Here is a 17,780-nt window from a genome sequence, read left to right on the forward strand (position 1 = left end):
AAACCTCCAACCTCATGATCGTGTAAATTATCATCTCCATTTTACAGATGAGGAAACTGAGGTGAGGAGGGGTAAGTGACTTGCCCAAGGTCACAGAGCTCATCAACAGTTTCAAACATGGGGCGGCCGCTCATCCACAAGGCCTGAGTGGGACGCTAAGTACGCTTGGCAAAGCAGAGCCAGCAGAGCAGAGTTAGGAAGGCCCCAGCCCCACCTCAGCCCCCAAGCTGGAGGGGAGCTCACACAGTGAGGTGGGCAGGCAGAGCTATGCCTCCAAAAGCTCCCCTACTTCTTCAAGGGTGGCCTGGACCCACTGTGAGGCAGCGAAAACAAAGCCAGTGGTGGCCCTGTTGCTCCCAGCCTGTCCTTGCCATTGTGAGAAGGGAGCCTGAGCCCAGCCCTCGGCCTATCTGGGGAGGAAGGAAGGATGTGGACTTGTCTGTCTTTGAGAACACACGTGAAAAAAAAAAAAAACCACAGAGAAGAGGCTTTAGAACTTGCCTCTGCACACTGGCAGCCTGTTCAAGATTCTTCTCTGGTTGCTAAAATAGCACAGGGTGTGAGTGGGGGAGAGGGAGGGCCGGCAGAAGAGAAAGAGGAGCTTGTTGGCTCCTTTGGGACCCAGTCACCACTCCCAGTGCGGTGGTGCACCGGGGACGGCAAGCTTCAGAGGGGCCCCTGGGCGGTTTCTGCTTTGTCACTCTGTATGTGGGGGGAGGGAGAGGAGGCCATCACTGGCCATAAAGTCCTTCCTGTGTCACAAGGACCCCTCCCAGTGGCCAGGATGTGGGGCGGCTGGGTGAATGAATGATGGATATTGTTCTGGAGGTGACCTAAGCAGCCGGGAATGTGGCAGCAGGGGGCTTTAATGAGCCATTCATCAATGACTCCTTCCTCCAACCCAAAGAGGTAAACCCTGTCTACTCTGGGGCCGTACTGAATCCGAAGCAAACATCTTAAGACAGAGCAACCAAGTGGCATTCCAGTGGGCACAGTGATGGTGAGTGCGAGAGGAAAGGGTCCTGGTGGGATGAGGCTGCCCAGCTGAAAAAACTTTCCTTCCCTCTTCTTCTCAACGACTTCCTGTTACAAAACACGTTCCCTGTTACAAAACACGGTCATAGTACTGAAGGGGGTGGTGTGGAGGGAAATGTCTGTTGGGAGCTGGGATTCCACTGAACCCAGAATAAAGGGAGTCTCTTGCAAAGTCAGTCTGGGTCTGGAAGCAGGCTCAGCCCAGTCCCTTGGCGGGGGCAAGCATACTGGCTTCAAGGATCGGCCCCCGCAAAGAGGGCTCCCGGACCAGGATCGAAGGCTGCACTACTTCTACTCACGCGGCAGATGCTCACATGTGGATTCCATTGACTCCACGCTTCACACGATTTTAGGAAAAGCTCTTTGCTGCCTCACACCGCATCCCCCGCCTTCCACCGTGTAACGCTGCTCACCCCCTTCGCGGGACAGCCTGGGCCGACAGCCTGACCCACAAGGCCCAGGACCGACTGCAATTGGTCACGGCAAACTCCCCCAGGGTACACGGAGGCAAGACAGGGCTCCCTACGGTGCCGGGAGTTTTCAGACCCCGTCTCTGCAATACCGTGTCGGGTTTGCCGCTCCGCTGGGGCATCAGCTGCCTTGAGGGGGAGGGCGCCGTCCCACTTCCTGAACTCCCACCTTGCCTGCTGTGGCCTTTGATGCTGCCCATGGTTCCTGCTTCCACGGGTCCTCAGGAAGGGTGTCTGGGGCTCGGACACAAGGGAGGGACGGCTATTTATTCCTAGGACAGGCATCCAAGCCTTCTTATCACCCATCTGCCTGGCCACTGCCAGGCTTCAGACAAGGCCTAGCCCCAGCGGGGCATCTTTTCAGTTCCTGAAAGCAGAAACTGCTCCCACCATAAAGGCCCTTTCAGGGCTCGACAGCTCAGCCGAAGGGAATCTGGGTTGCCAGTGGCTCAGGCAAAAAGGCGATCACCCTGGCAACATCCACACGGACCGTCCAGGGAGCGAGGGGATCTGTGAGCCTCTGGACGGTTCTGAGATCGTATGTGTGAGTACTATTTTTGAAGACCCACTGCCTTTACCAGATCTGAAGGGGACAGAAACCAGGGAGCAGGCTGAGAACAGATAACGGACTGGTCATGATAACGTGGCCACAACGTAGATGGATGCAGCCCCGCCAGGACGGGAAACTGAGGCTGGTGGTTTCGCAGCACCGGGGACACAGTGAGCTGCCCGCCCAGGACTCAATCCATAGCCAGCCAGGGGCAGAGCAGGCATGCTGTGTGTGCCTGCCCCATGACGACATCACCTAATTTGAAAGCAATTACAGGGAAATATGGAATGTTGCTTATGTCCTGGCCCGACGCTGCCTTATTCGGACTTTTCTCAGCCTACACAAAAAAGCTCTGACTTCCCAGTCGGAGGAGAGGTATAAATACCGCAGAGTGGAGTAGTGAACATTCCAAAGGTCCTGCGTGTCCATCCAGAAACCAGCTTTCCCCCACACCCCCTCCCCGGCAGCCAACGTTCCTGCCTCGGCCAGTCACCCTGTAAAGCACCAGAAAGCGAGCACGCTGTCGCTCCAACAGACTGACTTGCGTGTAGTTCCTACCTCGCGATAAGCGCTCGTCGAAAACTTTCCTGTAGGTCTTTACAGGGCCCGTTATTTCTCATCACTCAGGACTTCCCTCAGATGACATCACCCCAGGTCTTCCTTGCCCTTGACATCTGCACCATACAATCACTTTACTCCGGTAGGTCATATTCATTGTACTTCTTACTCTCAGAAATTATGTCCTTTGTCCAGAACCAGTCTTCCTCCCAAGCCTACCAGAATCTCTATGAGAGCCGAGTCCTGTTTGCCGCAGGACCCCACTGCCTTGCACAGTTAGTCCTTAGTAAATCCTACAATGAATGGAATGTGTTTGGGGCCTCTCATGTCTAGTCATTTATGACTTCATGGTTTCTAATCCCATTTTGTACTGGTGAGAGTCCCAAGATTTAGGGCTAAAACTGCTTGCTTTCAAAAGTTCACAAAAATAAATCCTGGGGCTACAGATCTTCCACACGCAAGACACGGAAGATGCTGCTCGCGGCTTGCCACTCCAACAGAAGGACAGGAGCGAGCCCTCAGGAGCCTCATTCACTCAGGCATCAAGGCCACTGGACTTGCAGAGACCCTGGCTCAAGGGCGGGACCTAGGCGGTGGGCAGCAGTGGGCAGGCTACGAGGCAGGATGAGGAGAGGACAGAGTGGCACAGTGCTCCAGAGCAAGGGCTCTCGAATCTCAAACATGGCTTCAAATCCTCGCCTCGCCACGCCACTTACTGTGCGAGGCCTTAGAAAACAGAGGTCATCTCCCTCAGCTTCAGTTTCCTCCTTTGTAAAATGAAGGTAATAGGCACGGTGTGAGCATTCAATAGGGCAATACGCACAGCCTGCGGAGAGTAAGTGATCAGATGTTCCATTCGTTACTGTGTAGTTCCTGTTCCAAAGGGGCGAAGCCACACACCCCCAGTATTGCTGGCTACACTCTGGCGGCCGACACAAAGTGGTCTTCCCCCAAACCTCCCTTCCCTTAGCCTGGCCACGCGACTACCAAACCAAAGGAATATAATGATCAGACCTGGTTTTTCACACTTCCCGAGATCCTTGAAGTCCAGAGGTCCTCGACCCTGGCTGTACCTTAGAATTACCTGTGAGCTCTTCTGGTTTTTGTTATTTTCTCTCTCTCTCAGTTTTTAAGACAATGAATATTGTTTTCAGCCACCAGGCTTTGAGGCAATTTGCTACCCAGCAGTAGATAACTAACGCAATATGGAAGCAGAGTTGCTGTATCATAGGTATGCGTGTATTCTTTTTAATCAAGTGCACAGTTTGGAGAGCCAATTTTTTAAAACTGAGTTGTAATTCACATACCATAAAACCCACCCTTTTAAAGTATAAAAATCAGTGAGCTTTAACTTATTCATGAGGCTGTACAATTATCACCAGTATCTAATCCCAGACCATTTTTATCACCCCAAAACTGTGAGCACTCCCTATCTCCCCTTCCCCGCTAGCTCCTGGCAACTGCTAATCTACTTTCTGTCTCTATGCATTTGCCTTTTATGAACATTTCATATAAATGGAATTATACAGTATGTAACCTTTGTGTCTGGCTTCTTTCATTGTGCTTTCCAGGTTAACCCACGTTGTAGCCTGTATCAGTGAGTGTTTCATCACTTCTTGTCTGAGTAATACTCTATTTTATGGATGTCTCATATTTTGTTTATCCATTCATTCTCAAGTTGATGGACATTTGGGTCATTCCTACTTATGCTATTATGAATAATGCTGCTACAAACATTCATGTGTAAGCTTTTGCGCCAACGTGTTTCCAATTCCCCTGGGTATATACCTAGGTGTCTAACTGCTGGATCATATGGCAACTCTACGTTCAATCGTTTGAGGAACTACCAAGCTGTTTTCCAAAGAGGCTTCATCATTTTACATTCCCATCAGCAACATATGAGCATTCCAATTTCTCCACATCCTTGCCAACACTTGTTATTATCTGACTTTTTGATTATAGTCTTCCTAGTGGGTGTGAGGTGGTGTCTCATTTGCATTTCCCTAATAATTAATGATGCTGAGCATCTGATTAACCTCTTTGGAAAATCTGTCTTCTAGTCCATTTTTTAACTGGTTATTTGTCTTTTCATTGATATGTTGCAGGCATTCTTTATATATTCTGGACACTAGACTCTTATCAGATATATGATTTGTAAATGTTCTCTCCCATCCTGAAGATTGTCTTTTTACTTTTACTTTCTGAGTGTCCTTTGAAGCAAAAAAAGTTTTTAATTGTCACTAAGTCCAATATAACTATTTTTCTTTGGTTGCTTGTGTTTTTGGTGTCCTATCTAATAAACATTGCCTAATCCAAGATCACACAGATTTTTAAAAATTATTATTATTATTTTTGATAGAGCACACGCATGTATGCGCAAGCAGGGGAAGGACAGAGGGAGAGAATCTTAAGCAGGCTCTATACTCAGCACGGAGCCTGATGCAGGACTCAATCTCACAACTGTAAGATCATGACCTGAGCCAAAATCAAGAGTTGGACACTTAACTGACTGAGCCACCCAAGTGCCCCCACGGTCACAAAGATTTATGCTTACGTTTTCTTCTAAGTTTTATGGTTTTAGTTCTTATATTTAGATATTTGATCCAGTTGGAGTTATCTTGTATATGGTGTGAGGTAGGGGTCCAACTCCATCCATTATTTGCGTGTGGATATCCAGTTGTCTTAGCACTGTTTATTGAAAAGACTACTCTTTCCCCATTGAGTATGTCTTTTACTCTTGCTGGAAATCAATTGACAATAAATATATGGACCTCGGAGTTTCATAATAATGCCAAAACTTCACCCCAGGCCTAATGAAGGACCTGAAGGTGGGTCTTGAGCAACAGAATTCAGGAAGCTTACCAAGTGAGCCTAAAACGTTGCCAGGGTTGAGAACCACCACTCTAATTTATTAAACTCTCGCATTCTCTAAGTGAGGAAGGAATACGAGGCCCAGTTAGAACTACGCAACCCTTGGATTTGTTAGACTGAACTGGACCTTGGAGCTAAAAGAAATCTCAGAGAAGCAGGGGGTAGGCAGCCCAGGGTAGGGAGGTGCCCTATTCTCAAACAGACCTTTTCAGGAGCTATCCCACACATGGAAAACCAACCAACCAACCAACCAACCAACCAACCAACCAACCCAAAGCTACTCAGATTACACTCCAAAGAACTGGGTCCTCCCCACAGGGGAAGAGCCTGCCCTCCCCACAGAGAGTACACAGGGAGATAAGGGTCTGAACTAAAGGCAGGTGGGGGCCACGGGGTGGAGGTGGAAGGCGGCACTCAGCTCTCAAAAGAAAGCTTTTTAACAGGAAGAAGAGATGGGTGAGGCCTACCTGAAATAGCTACCTTTAAAAGAGAAAGAAAACTTCCACCTCCCAAAAGGCAGTTTTTAAATTAGGGCAGCAGCAGACTGGTGACATGCCCTCCGCCTCCTCTGGCCCAATGTGGCATTTTGCTGTGAAACGATCAGGCACAGGGGCCCTTCACCTGGAGAACAGGGAGTCTGAGCTACAAAAACCCCATTTACTTTCAATGGCTTACAGTTGAGCTCAGGTTTCGGGGTAGGAAGGGAGATTAAAGATCGTCTGGTTTAAACTTTGATCCTTCAAAAAGATAGCCAAGTGAGCCAATTCTGGCCCCGAGACTGTGTGTCTTGGAATTCGAACAGGTGCCTAAGAAAACCAGTCTTTAGAATCAACGTTTTATCATGGACAAATCCGCCTATGAACTTGCTTATCTAGATAACAGGCATTTGGCATGTGGGGAGAAAAGGTCAGAGGGGGCACTGAGGGGACGCAAGTGTCATTCAGGCGAGTGCTTCTTCCGTCCTGAGCCGAGGCCCACCCCAGTGACTCCCCAACAGAACTGAGAAGTGAGAAGAGTGTGCAGGCAGGGGCATATGGGCAAACACCACCATTTCTCCCTCTGTTCACCTTCTAGCAAGACAGCCTGCTTCCTGCTGGAACTTACATGATCCACAAACTGGGCCTTGGTGGCGGAAGGGCAATCATGCTGGGCCTACAAGTGATTTCTAACAGTGGTGCAGGTTTCGCTTTTGACCACGAAACTCCTTGGTGATCCTTTTTCCTTTTTCTTGTCTTGGAACATTCTGACTTAATGGTCCACCGATCAGGTCAGAAACCTCCTCCAGTGAAGGCAGGGAGGGGTGTCTGGAGTGAGTGACATGGCTAGGGCAGAACTGGATTGGTCTGAAAAGCTGTGCTCTTGACACAGTGGGGGAAACCGGAGCTTGGGGCGGCGCTCACGGACATGCACTTGTTTCATGGGTGCTCTGTCCCACTGGCTTCCCGCTCTCAGGCCTGGGAGTAAGATGATCCCTTTGAGAAGCAGGCCGCGAGAATATAGGGAGGGCATTTATCTGCGTGATCAATTCCTCTCATCTCTGAGTGGACGAGCCCTGGCAGGCGGCCCATGGAGGTGCTGGGTACTCGTCAGCCTGCCCACCCTTTCCTGAGGCTCAGTGCAACTCCTCTTTGGGGCTGGCACTGAACATGGGCTCAGTGAGTACTGGCTGAGAGAGTGAATGAATCCATCGTCAATCTGGGAGGTGCCTCAGACCAGAAATTCCTGGCTTAGATTTTGGAGTTTGCCAAGAGGTAACTGGTGGTGTTCAGAGTTATCCACTCTAGACCTTAGCCTCACGTGAGCAGGCTCTAGCTCTACTTCCTGGCCCTGTGACGGTGGGGGGTGGGGGGCACAATTTCTGTGGGCTAAGAAATCATTCTCGACTTGGGGGGTCTCTTTTTTCCTTTACCATATTCACTCCATCTTAGTCCCCCTGAATATACAAGACAGACAATATCAACTAATGTCTCAGGAGGATTTTTTTTTTTTTAAAAAGAGAAACAAAAAGAAGGTTCTATAGCCAAAGGGTAATTACAGGACTGGGAGGAACCAGTAAAGAGAGACTGAAACCTCTGACTCATAATTGCTCCATTAAAAATGGTGAAACCGTTTACCCTGGCACAGTGACAGGGCTAGACTCTCACTCTGGCTCGCCCCACCTACAGGCCTTCCTGGGGCTGGCACTGAGGCCCCGCCAAACCGCAGTAAGGGGCGACTGTCTCCAGGAGCAGTGTGATGTCAGAGGACAGGGAGGTCCCTGCCACTCTCAGGGGCAGATCTGACTCCCGGCCCCATCACAACAGGAGTGCCTTTGTGTGCACGTGTGCGTTGGGAAGAGGGGAGGTCATGGAGCACCACTGTGAAGATGTGGGTTCGGCTTTCCAGGGAGGACTCAGCCTACCAGTCCACCTGCCCCATCAGCGCTGCTAAGGAGCCGAACCATCGACGAAGACAGCAAGAGGTGTTTTTATGACTGGGTCAGGTATAAGGCCCACCCTAATCTAACTGTACAAGTGACTCACATTTATTGAACACTTACTGCTTACCAGAATTTGTTCTCAATGCTCGACATTTTACAGATAAGGCTAAAAGCTGAAGCAATCTGCCACAGTCACACAGCTGGGAGGCGTCAGGGTCAGGATCCACACGTCTCCTAACCAACCTCAAGTCTGGCTGAGACTGCTTTCTGTTTCTGGTTGTTGCCGTGTCGGGCCCCACGTGAGGTACCTCACATATTTTCTCTCATCCGATCCACTCTAACGAAGACACAAAACCAAATGCAGTCCCGGAGGCCCTTGGCCAATGCCATCCTCCGCCAGCACCAGAGGCCCAGCGCTGGGCCGCAGGGTGAGTCATGGGAGAGGGAGGGCTAGTCAGGTGACCCAACGAGAATCAGAGCTATGCTGAGGTGGCCTGGTTACCTTGACATTCCTGTGATTCTGCCAAGGTAAAAAGTAACCCGAGGAGTTTGCCTTATATGGGCACAATGACAGATTTCGACACAATGTGTTAACTGACCCTGCATCAAATCCCGGATTGCATAGGAGAGGCCTGATAAAGCTCTGAAAGTATAGGAAATAACAATTTATGACAGGCTATCACTGGTGACTCATAAAACAAAGGTGCAGCCCAACTGCCATCGTGTGCCTTTTACAAGTGGGGGGAGGTTGGTGGCTCCCAGGCCAAGTGGCTCTATCACTCTCCTCACACGTGGCAGGAGAGGCCTGGGTTAGACCCCTCCCTCTGTTCACAGGGCCTGGTTCAAGGCAGGGCCTGGAGGAAATCAATTTCAGGCTGGAGCAGAACAGCCAGTCCTCTATGGGTTCAGAGAGCCCCAACCACCTGCTTTCTCCCAGAGGAGTCCAAAAAGGAGAGACGGGAGCTGCGCTGCCAGGCACAGGCTTTCCGCCCAGCAGGGAACAAGACGGTCAGGTCTCAGTGCCTTGACACTGCGTGAGAACCAAAGAAGGTGGCTGGGCCTCCCAGGATTCTAGAGTCATCCCAGCTTGGGCCCAAAATGCTGGCATCAAACACCCTTCCCAGGCAGCCCCCTGCCCACAGAAGGAGGAGACACTTCTCTGAGCCCTTCCCAGACTCTCAAGCATTTATTCTAATCTTAAAATGTATTCGGTGTTGGGGCACCTGGGAGGCTCAGTTGGTTAAGTGTCTGACTTCAGCTCAGGTCGTGATCTCAAGGTTCATGAGTTCGAGCCCGTGTCAGATCCTTGTCCCCGTCTCTCTGCCCCTCCCCCCCACTCTCTCTTGCATGTTCTCTCTCTCTCTCTCAAAAAAAAAAAAAAAAAAAAAGTATCGGGTGTCTACACATGCCACCTACTATTCTGAGCACTGAGATTAAAACGGACAAACTTCCCGGCCCTCACGAAGTTTCCGCTCTAGTGGAGGAGGTAAGAAACAGAAAAGAAGATATTGGACTGTGGTGGTGCAATGAAACAGGGCAATGTGGCAAGAGCAACTGGAGGAGGGGGCAGCTGAGGCGAAAATCAAGTTCAGCCAATCAAGGAAGACCTCTCTGTGGAGGTGACTAACGAGCCTAAACAAACAAGAACAGCCAACTGACTGAGTAGGAGCATGGCTGGAACAGAGGGAGGACAAGCAGAAGGGGCTGGTTCACAGGGTGTCCTACAGGCCATGGGGGCGGGGGCGGGGGTGGGGCGGGGAGGTCTGGTCTCATTCTAAGACCAACAGGAAGTCTCTGGAGGATCTCACAGGGGGAGCAGCATGACCCGATTTATGGTGCAGGAAGACCCCCCTGGTGGCCGTGTGGATGGCAGGGTTACAGCAGTGAAGATGGAGAGGGCCCCGAAGGCAGAGCCACTATCATGTGCTGCCCTCTGTCAAAACCTTGCTCTCTACACGACCAGGAAGCCAGGGGCTACGAGGTGACCATCACCCACGCACCACCCTTGGCTACCTTCTTTAGAAACACAGAGGCCTGAGGGCGAACCACGATGGGCTTCACAAAGGGACACTCCATGGCCAACAAGGGTGGAGAATTGAAAGTCATACCAAGAGGCGATTTTCAAACAGCATCCCCCAAAGAGCTCTGCCTTCAGGGGTGCCGGGGGTGAGGGCAGGTGCCCCCTCCTCAAATTTAACCTCAGCAGCTCCTTTTATCTATTTTATAATATGGCAGAGACATGTGAGATTCAACTTGAAAAACAGTTGTGCTGCTGAAAAATGTCACTGCCTTAAATCTTAAATCCTCCGTGCAAAATCTATTCCAAATGGTTGCGGCCCTTCCACGGTAGTCCCTACATCCCGCCGGAGCAAGTGGGAGACCCGGCTCTGTCCGCGGGGCTCCGGAAGGGGAAAGAGGAGTTCTGGCACCGCTGGCGTGAAAGCCCTTCCCACCCCTCCCCTGCTAAAGCCTTTGATCCTCTCTGCTCCGTGGGTGGCAGGCGGCTGGAGGAAGGCACACACCACATGCGCTGCCATTCCTGACGGCGGAGGCCTGCTCCCTTCTGGAAGGTGGAGCGACAAACAAAGGGAAGATAAGAAGGCCTGTATCCCAAAGTTCGCCCAGGGTCTGGCCTGGTGCCCACAGAGGGAACCTGATGGGGAGAACCACACAAAGGCAGCCTGAATTCACAGCAGGGTTGCCAAAGTAGGCGGCCATTCTCTCCGGTGGGAGCAAACCCTTGCCATAAGTTCTAACTTCCATAGCACCCTCTCCTCTGGGACAAGAAAACAAAAAAGAAAGAGCTACAGGCGGAGACCATGAAAAATACTGTTTATTTAACTAAACATCTACTAAGGTGACACTGGCCTTCAGGTAGCTTTCCCACTTCCTGGGGGAGCGGAGATTCAGGTAAAGAGAATCACAGCCAAGGGTCTGGGGAGACCTGCAGAACCTGACAGTCCCACCCTGGAGGTGTGCACAGTCCTGCTGGAGAGGGCCACTGGAAAACCAGTAGCTGCAGGGCGGGCGGTATGGTCCGAGGACAGCGGAGGGCAGGTGACACCTGATCTGGGCTGTGAAAGAGGAGCACTATTCTGATAGGGTGATGACCTGGGAAGAAGGTCGGTCCACGTAGTGGGAACATCGAGAGCGAAAAACACAAACATGCAGATGTTTGGGGACCCCTCAGAAGTGGCAGGGGATGGTGTCAGTTGGGGTCAGAAGGTAGACAGAGGCTGAAGAACTCAGAAGTTGCTCTCTGGCCAGTGGGGCAGGCTTCTCAGTGACCCGATTAGATGTGAGTCTCAGAAAGATAATGTTCACGGCACTACCAAGATGAACCAGGGGCCTGGAGTGAGGCCAGCTGGGAGGCCGCGGCAGGAGGCCTGGGCAAGGACGGTACAACAGGGATGATGCTGGGAGCGGATGTCAGAGCACTTCCTGGGTAACAGACGTGGAGCAAAGGGCACACCAGTGTTAACTCACTGAGGTCCGACCACAGCCCTCGGAGGCAGGCACTATCCTCACAGAGCAGTTAAGACACTTCCCCGAAGTCACACAGCTCAAGGCAGCGAATGGTGGCACGGCAAGTCATGCCAAGCCTGACTACAATCTGCACTTTTAAGTGTGTGGTCTTGAGTCAGGACAGCAGCGGTGGCAAAGGAAAGGAGGAAGCTTAGGATTCAGAGAAAGAAATCAGTTAAAACATGGCTGCTGACCTGGATGACCTACGGACGGGGCAATGTCAAAGCCAGGTACGAAAGACCCGAGGCAGGCTCTGGAAAACAAATTTATTTGGGATATGCCACAGGCATTCACTTACTCGGTCACCCATTCAAACATCTCCTGAGCTTCTCCCGTGGTTGGGCGCGGTGCTGGTGCGAGGCGTTCAGGGAGGAGATAGACCAGGTTCTCCCACAAAGGACGTCAGAGGCTAACAGGGGACAGTGATGTGTGAGCAAATGATTGCATGGGAGAGCAACAGGTGTGTCGGGACTAGAGACACGGGAGTCATGCCCTGAGAGGTGAGGCCAGACGCCAGGGAGGAGGGTGGATAAAATCCTCCGGGGGAAAAAGGACACTGTGAAATGCCCACATTTAAGAGGCAGGGAAAGGGAAAGGAGCCAGAGATAGGGGAGGGAAGGAAGAGTCGGAAAAGTAGAAAGAAGGTGATGTCAAGAAAGGCAAAGGGGAGGAGTTTCTGGGTTTTTCCTTAAGACGTGGTCAGAAGCATCAAGTGTAACAGGGCGTGGTTATATAAAATACATATATCCACATCAGACCAACACACTGGAGCATTTATGAGTGATGTCTGGAGTGGCCTTTAAAATGATCTGAAGTGGGGAACGTGCTGGGAGATGATGAAAACAAGTTTGGCAAAATGTTGACAACTGCTGCTCTGCTGGGTGATGGGTACCTGCGATTCTCCCTACTTCTACACGTGCTCACGTGGGTGCGTGTGAGGGTTTTGAGAAGATCACGCACTGCACAGAGACTGAGAAAGGAAGGCAGGCGCCACCACCTGAATCCCCAGCTCCCACCACAATGCCTGGCACACGGGAAGGGACAAACCCGTCCAGACCAGGCAGTGCCGCACACGCCCCTCGGAGGTGGAAGCCAGCCAGTCTCTAGAGATGGCGGAGAGCAGACTGCAGGAGCTGTGCGGCCTGAGAAGTACACGGGAAGTGAGGAGCAAAGGCTTACAGATTTGTTAAATGCCCGAAGGCCAACATCCAAGGACATTTCTTTTTCCCAGGACAGAACCTCCCTGGTGGGCCATCCGGCACCATTCTGTTTTCCTACAAAGACGCAGACTCCACTGCTCCAAGGTAGAAGCTGAACTCACCCTCCCCTCCGGCTTCAGTTTCCCACTGAGTTCCCTGGGCCCCCCTCCTCTCATTACCCGGTAAAGGCCGCTGGGGCAAAGAGGCCCTTTTCAAAGGGGTATCAGACCACACCTCACGATCGTCAAATGAACAAGCACTCTCTTTCTTGCCTTTCTCCTCTCCTGCGGAACAAAGTTGCATTTAAAAGGAAAAACAGTCTCAGGTTTTGTGTCCCGAACAGAGAGAAGGTCCCAGGGGCGCGGACTCCTCAGGAACACAGAGCGGCCGATTCCCCAGGATGGCTCTCGCCAACAGTGACGAGGTGTGGAGGGACGAGGCAGACAAAGCTCAAGGCCAAGCCTGACAGCTGACACAGGGTGGCCTGTCGTTCTGGGTCCCATGGAGAGCCTGGAGAGCCACGGGCAGCTATCGAATTCTGCTCAACCACATCGTGTAGCCTATCTTTCTCTAGATTTTCCATGGTACGGACTTCTCTGCCAATGCTCCAGAAATAACGATGACCACCAAACATAGCCCAGACCGCGCTTCCTTTCCTGGTATTGCACGTCTGTCTCCAGGCTCAGCTCAGGACATGGAGACAAGTGGGCTACCTCAGAACACGGTACAATAGTGAGCTGGGTTTCAGGAAGGTCGCTGGTCTGCTAAACCACAGGGCTATGTTTTGATGTTTTTAGCTATCCCTAGAAACAAAACACTTCACTGTCTCTTACTATATAAGTTAATTTGACTTACAGGTAGCAATTTCTGTCTAAAAAGAAAAAGTTTAAAAAAGAAAAAAAGACAGGTCTCCCTGCATTTAGCCACCCGTACCATTTTGAGAGCAGGGGCCTTCTTCTTGTCACGATCACCGTTGTGTCCCTGCTGCCTAGACCCGTGCCTGGCACACAATGTGTGGACATCTAGCTTGTTAAATATTTGCACAGAATAGGATTCTGTTCTAACGATGATTTCCCCCCTTTCCCCACTCAAAAAGCATCCCATTTGTGCTTCATCACTACAGGCATTGATGCTCAACTCCGTGAGGACAGCTGGCTACTGTGGCTGGAAGTGACCCAGGGGAGGACTTCTTAGGACCTTCCAGAGCACACAGCTTACAACAGGGCCAGCTTTTAGATGGGATTCAACTGGCCTGCAGAGACGGCCTGGTCTTGGGGAGTGACAGTACCCTCCTTCTCAGAGGATGGCTTGCGGGCAATCAATCTCTACCCCTAACACCAAGCAGAGGCACTGTCCCACAAGAGACATTAAAACAAGTGATGGGTGGAGAGGTGGCTGATGGGCTGGCTATTTGTCTGTTCATTCAATAGATATTTATTTACTGAGCACCTGTATCTGGCAGACCCTGTCCCATGATACAGCAGTGGACAAAACAGATCCAGCCTCTGTTCTCAAGGCCCTCACAGTCTCACGGTGAGCAGAGAGAGCAAAGGTTGGTTCAGCCTAGAAGGATAAGTAGAGGTAATAGACATGCCCCTAAGAGAGGGACCGAACCTTAGGCTGGAGGGGTCAGGTACGACTTCCCAACAAAGAGGAGTATAAACTTAGATCTAAAGAATGAAAAAAAGGGGCGCCTGGGTGCTTGGTTGGTTAAGCGTCCCGACTTGATATCGGCTCAGGTCATGATCTCATGGTTTGGTTCCTGAGTTCAGGCCCTGTGTCCGGCTCTACACTGACAGTGGTGAGCCTGCTTGGGATTTTCTCTCTCTCTCTCTCTCTCTCTCTCTCTCTCTCTCTCTCTCTGCCCCTCCCCCGAACGTGTGTGCTCTCTTTCTCTCAAAATAAACATTAAAAAAAAAAGAATGACAAAAAAAAAAAGAATGAGCAAGAGCTGGGATTATTGGGGATTTGGAGAGGGAAGGCAGGAAAGTGGGAAAGAGCATGGAGTAGAGGCAGCTGGTGTGCCTGGAGCATAGTGGTCGGACGGGAAGGGGAGAGGAGGTCCTACAGGGCCGAGGGGACTTCCAGATTTGGTCCCAAGGGCAAGGGATACCGATCGAGATTTCAAGCAGGATGTTATCTGGCTCCCAAGTAGAGAGTGGACAGGAGGGCCTGGGGTTGTTACTCAAACTGCATCATCAGCACATGGCCACGCTGGCACCCAGACGCTGGAGCACCTGGTTCTGCCCTGGCAAAGGGACAGTGAGGCTGCTTCAGGAGAGCCAGGAGGACCTCAGGGCTTCCTGAGATGAAAAGCTGCAGCTTGCGCCTTTGGGGCCTTTCTGGGCCTGTCTGCAGTGTGGAGCAGAAGGGCTGGCTGCCTGTTTACCTTCCACATCCGGCCACAGACGCCCTGCTGGAGGGCGGGAGGGGGGGTAGGGGGTGGGGGGTGGGGGCTTCCCAGAGGGAAGGACACATGCGGTGCTCAGCAGGGACACAGAATACCTCACTAGCTTCCTCCTCAGAGGCCCTGAGGGGCCCACCGGCCTCTCTCAGCGGCCTCTCTCAGCGAGGTCTGCAGCCCACTCGCAGGCCACAGGCCACTGCCGTACAAGGCGCACGTTCCCCCCGCCTTGGTTTTCTCAGCCAGCAATACGGAGTCTGCCCCTAAGCCACAGGGGCTCCATCCACCGCCCTGCGTCTGACATAATCAGGATGAGTAATAGATTGCTGCCTCTTTCTAGGAAACTCACTTCCAGGACCCCTTCAATGCTTAATGCAGACATACCTAGCAGCTGAACTTGCTAGAACTCAAGGCCAATCTTCAAAGAGCAGCTGGCTTCAAATTTACACCTAAGACAGCACTCTTCCTTTAGATCTTTGGCTGCAGTTTCCTAGTTGAAAAATAGTCCCTGACCCCACCCTACTCTTATTGGGACTCTACATCCCACAGGATGAAACCTCAGAAAGACTCCATCCCAACCTCCATCCTAGTAGACAGACTAGTAATTAAAACAGCCATCATGTACTGATCTCTACCACATGCCAGACGAGCCCCACACCATCACCTCGCTGGATCCTGACAAGCCTTAGGAAGATACATCACTGGCCCCATTTTGTAGGTGAGGAAATCGAGGCTTCCTTGCCCAAGGTGCCTCGGGCAGTAAGTACAGGGCCAGGATCAGCATTAGAGCCTCTCTGGCTTCACGGCCTATGTTCGTGCCTACAGCCTCCGAGGCCAGAGAGAGCCTGAGAACACAGCAGGACCAACTTCGGGCCTCCGCTTGGCCCCGCAGTGCACCGCAGGAGCCCCCGTGTCCAGGCCCTGCTCTTGCTCTGCTACAAGGCCTCCTAGCTGGGTGATGAAGAGTTGGGTCCACCTAGCTGACCTTTCATCAGAAAACCCCATGGTGGCAGCTGAAACCTCTGCCCAGCACCTCACGAACCGCAGTGCACACGACAGCAAAATGGGAGTTGAGCCCTAGCTAGCCGGGGGCCTCTACTGTCAGCCATAAGGAACATGGCTTAAGATGTTCACAAAAATCCTTCCTCTTGAGACACATTTCTAGGCTTATTAAATAAGCGACAAAGTCGAGGAAGCAACAACCAAGCCAGGTTAGCTGTACTCTCACCATATGCTTTTCAGACCAGAATTAATTCTTTGGCTGGTTTTAGGCCTTCAATCTCAAAAATATCTAGTTTGTGCTTGTCTGCAAAGGAATGTAGCTGGGCACCTCCCACCAGCAACACAGAGAACAACTCCTACTGCCATCACCTAGTCTGGCCAGAGAGTCAACTCTCCAGCACCACACCACTGTTTAGACAGGCTCCCCTGGACGAGCTGCTCAGCCAAATGCTTGTATCCAATCTAAGACACAGAAGTGAAGGTGAAATGCCCGTGGACTGGCATGACTCTCAGCTACTGAAGCAGGGGCATCACCAACTCTGTCCTCTTGCCATACCCCGTTCTCCAGGACCCAGATCGTAGGTGCTCTGGTGCCAATACATGCCTGACGTCCGTGGAGGACTGCCATGAGCTCTGCTCTAAGTCCTACTACCAGGGACATGAAGTCAGAGAGACGCAAACCAACCACTCAGCCCCAGCATGGGAGAAATACCCAGAAAGACAAACAAGAGCACGGTATGATTCTTGGTTCTCCTGTTTACTGACTGAGTGCCCTTGGGCAAGTCACATAACCTCTCTGAATCTTTTGCCTCATTTGTAAGGTGGAAATAAAAACACAAGGCCGAAACCCTATGTTTACTGTGGTGTTATCTACAACTGCCAACATATGGAAGCAAAGCAAGTATTCATCGATAGATGGATGAATAAAGATATGGTGTATTCTCTCTCTCTCTCTCTCTCTCTCTCTCTCTCTCTCTCTCTCTCACACACACACACACACACACACACACACACACACACACACTGGAATATTACTCAGTCATAAAAAAGAAATGGGATCTTGTCATCTGCAATAACGTGGATGGACCTAACGTGGATGACTTATGCTAAGTCAAGTCAGACTGAGCAAGACAAATACGCATTATGTGGAATCTAAAAAACAACAACAACAACAACAAATGAATAAATTGCAGAAACAGACCCACAAATACAGAGGACAAACCGATGGTTGCCAGAGGGGAGGAGGAAGGAGGATGAGCAAAATGGCTGAAGGGGAGTGGGAGGTACAGGCTTCCAGTTATGGAATGAGTAAGTCATGGGGATAAAAAGTACAGCATAGGGAACATAGTAAGTGGTCCTGTGATAGTGTTCTATGGTGGCCGGTGGCAGCTATACCCGTGGTGAGCACAGCAAAACATACAGAGTTGTCAATCACTACTGCCATATGCCTGAAACTAATGGAACATTGTGCATCAGCCACACTTCCACTGAAAAACACAATTGGGGCGCCTGGGAGGCTCAGTCAATTAGGTGTCCGACTCTTGAATTCAGCTCAGGATCTCACGGGTTCGTGAGATTAAGCCCCACCAAGGCTCTAAGCTGCCAGCGCAGAGCCTGCTTGGAATTCCCTCCCTCCCTCTCTCTCTGCCCCTCCCCTGCTTGCACTTGTGTGCTCTCTCCCAAAAATATATATATAAATGGAAAGAAAGAAAGAAAGAAAGAAAGAAAGAAAGAAAGAAAGAAAGAA

At 51.1% G+C, this 17,780-nt stretch overlaps 1 protein-coding gene across 5 annotated transcripts in view; it reads right to left on the minus strand.

Moving 5' to 3' along the window:
- Positions 1 to 17,780, minus strand: part of ACTN4 (actinin alpha 4) — a 70,854-nt gene that overhangs the window by 31,992 nt on the left and 21,082 nt on the right. The gene's annotated exons all lie outside the window — the stretch shown is intronic.

The sequence above is a fragment of the Herpailurus yagouaroundi genome, unplaced genomic scaffold (genome assembly GCF_014898765.1).
Source record: "Herpailurus yagouaroundi ecotype Mexico unplaced genomic scaffold, PumYag 194, whole genome shotgun sequence".
In the NCBI taxonomy this organism is placed as follows: domain Eukaryota; kingdom Metazoa; phylum Chordata; class Mammalia; order Carnivora; family Felidae; genus Herpailurus; species Herpailurus yagouaroundi.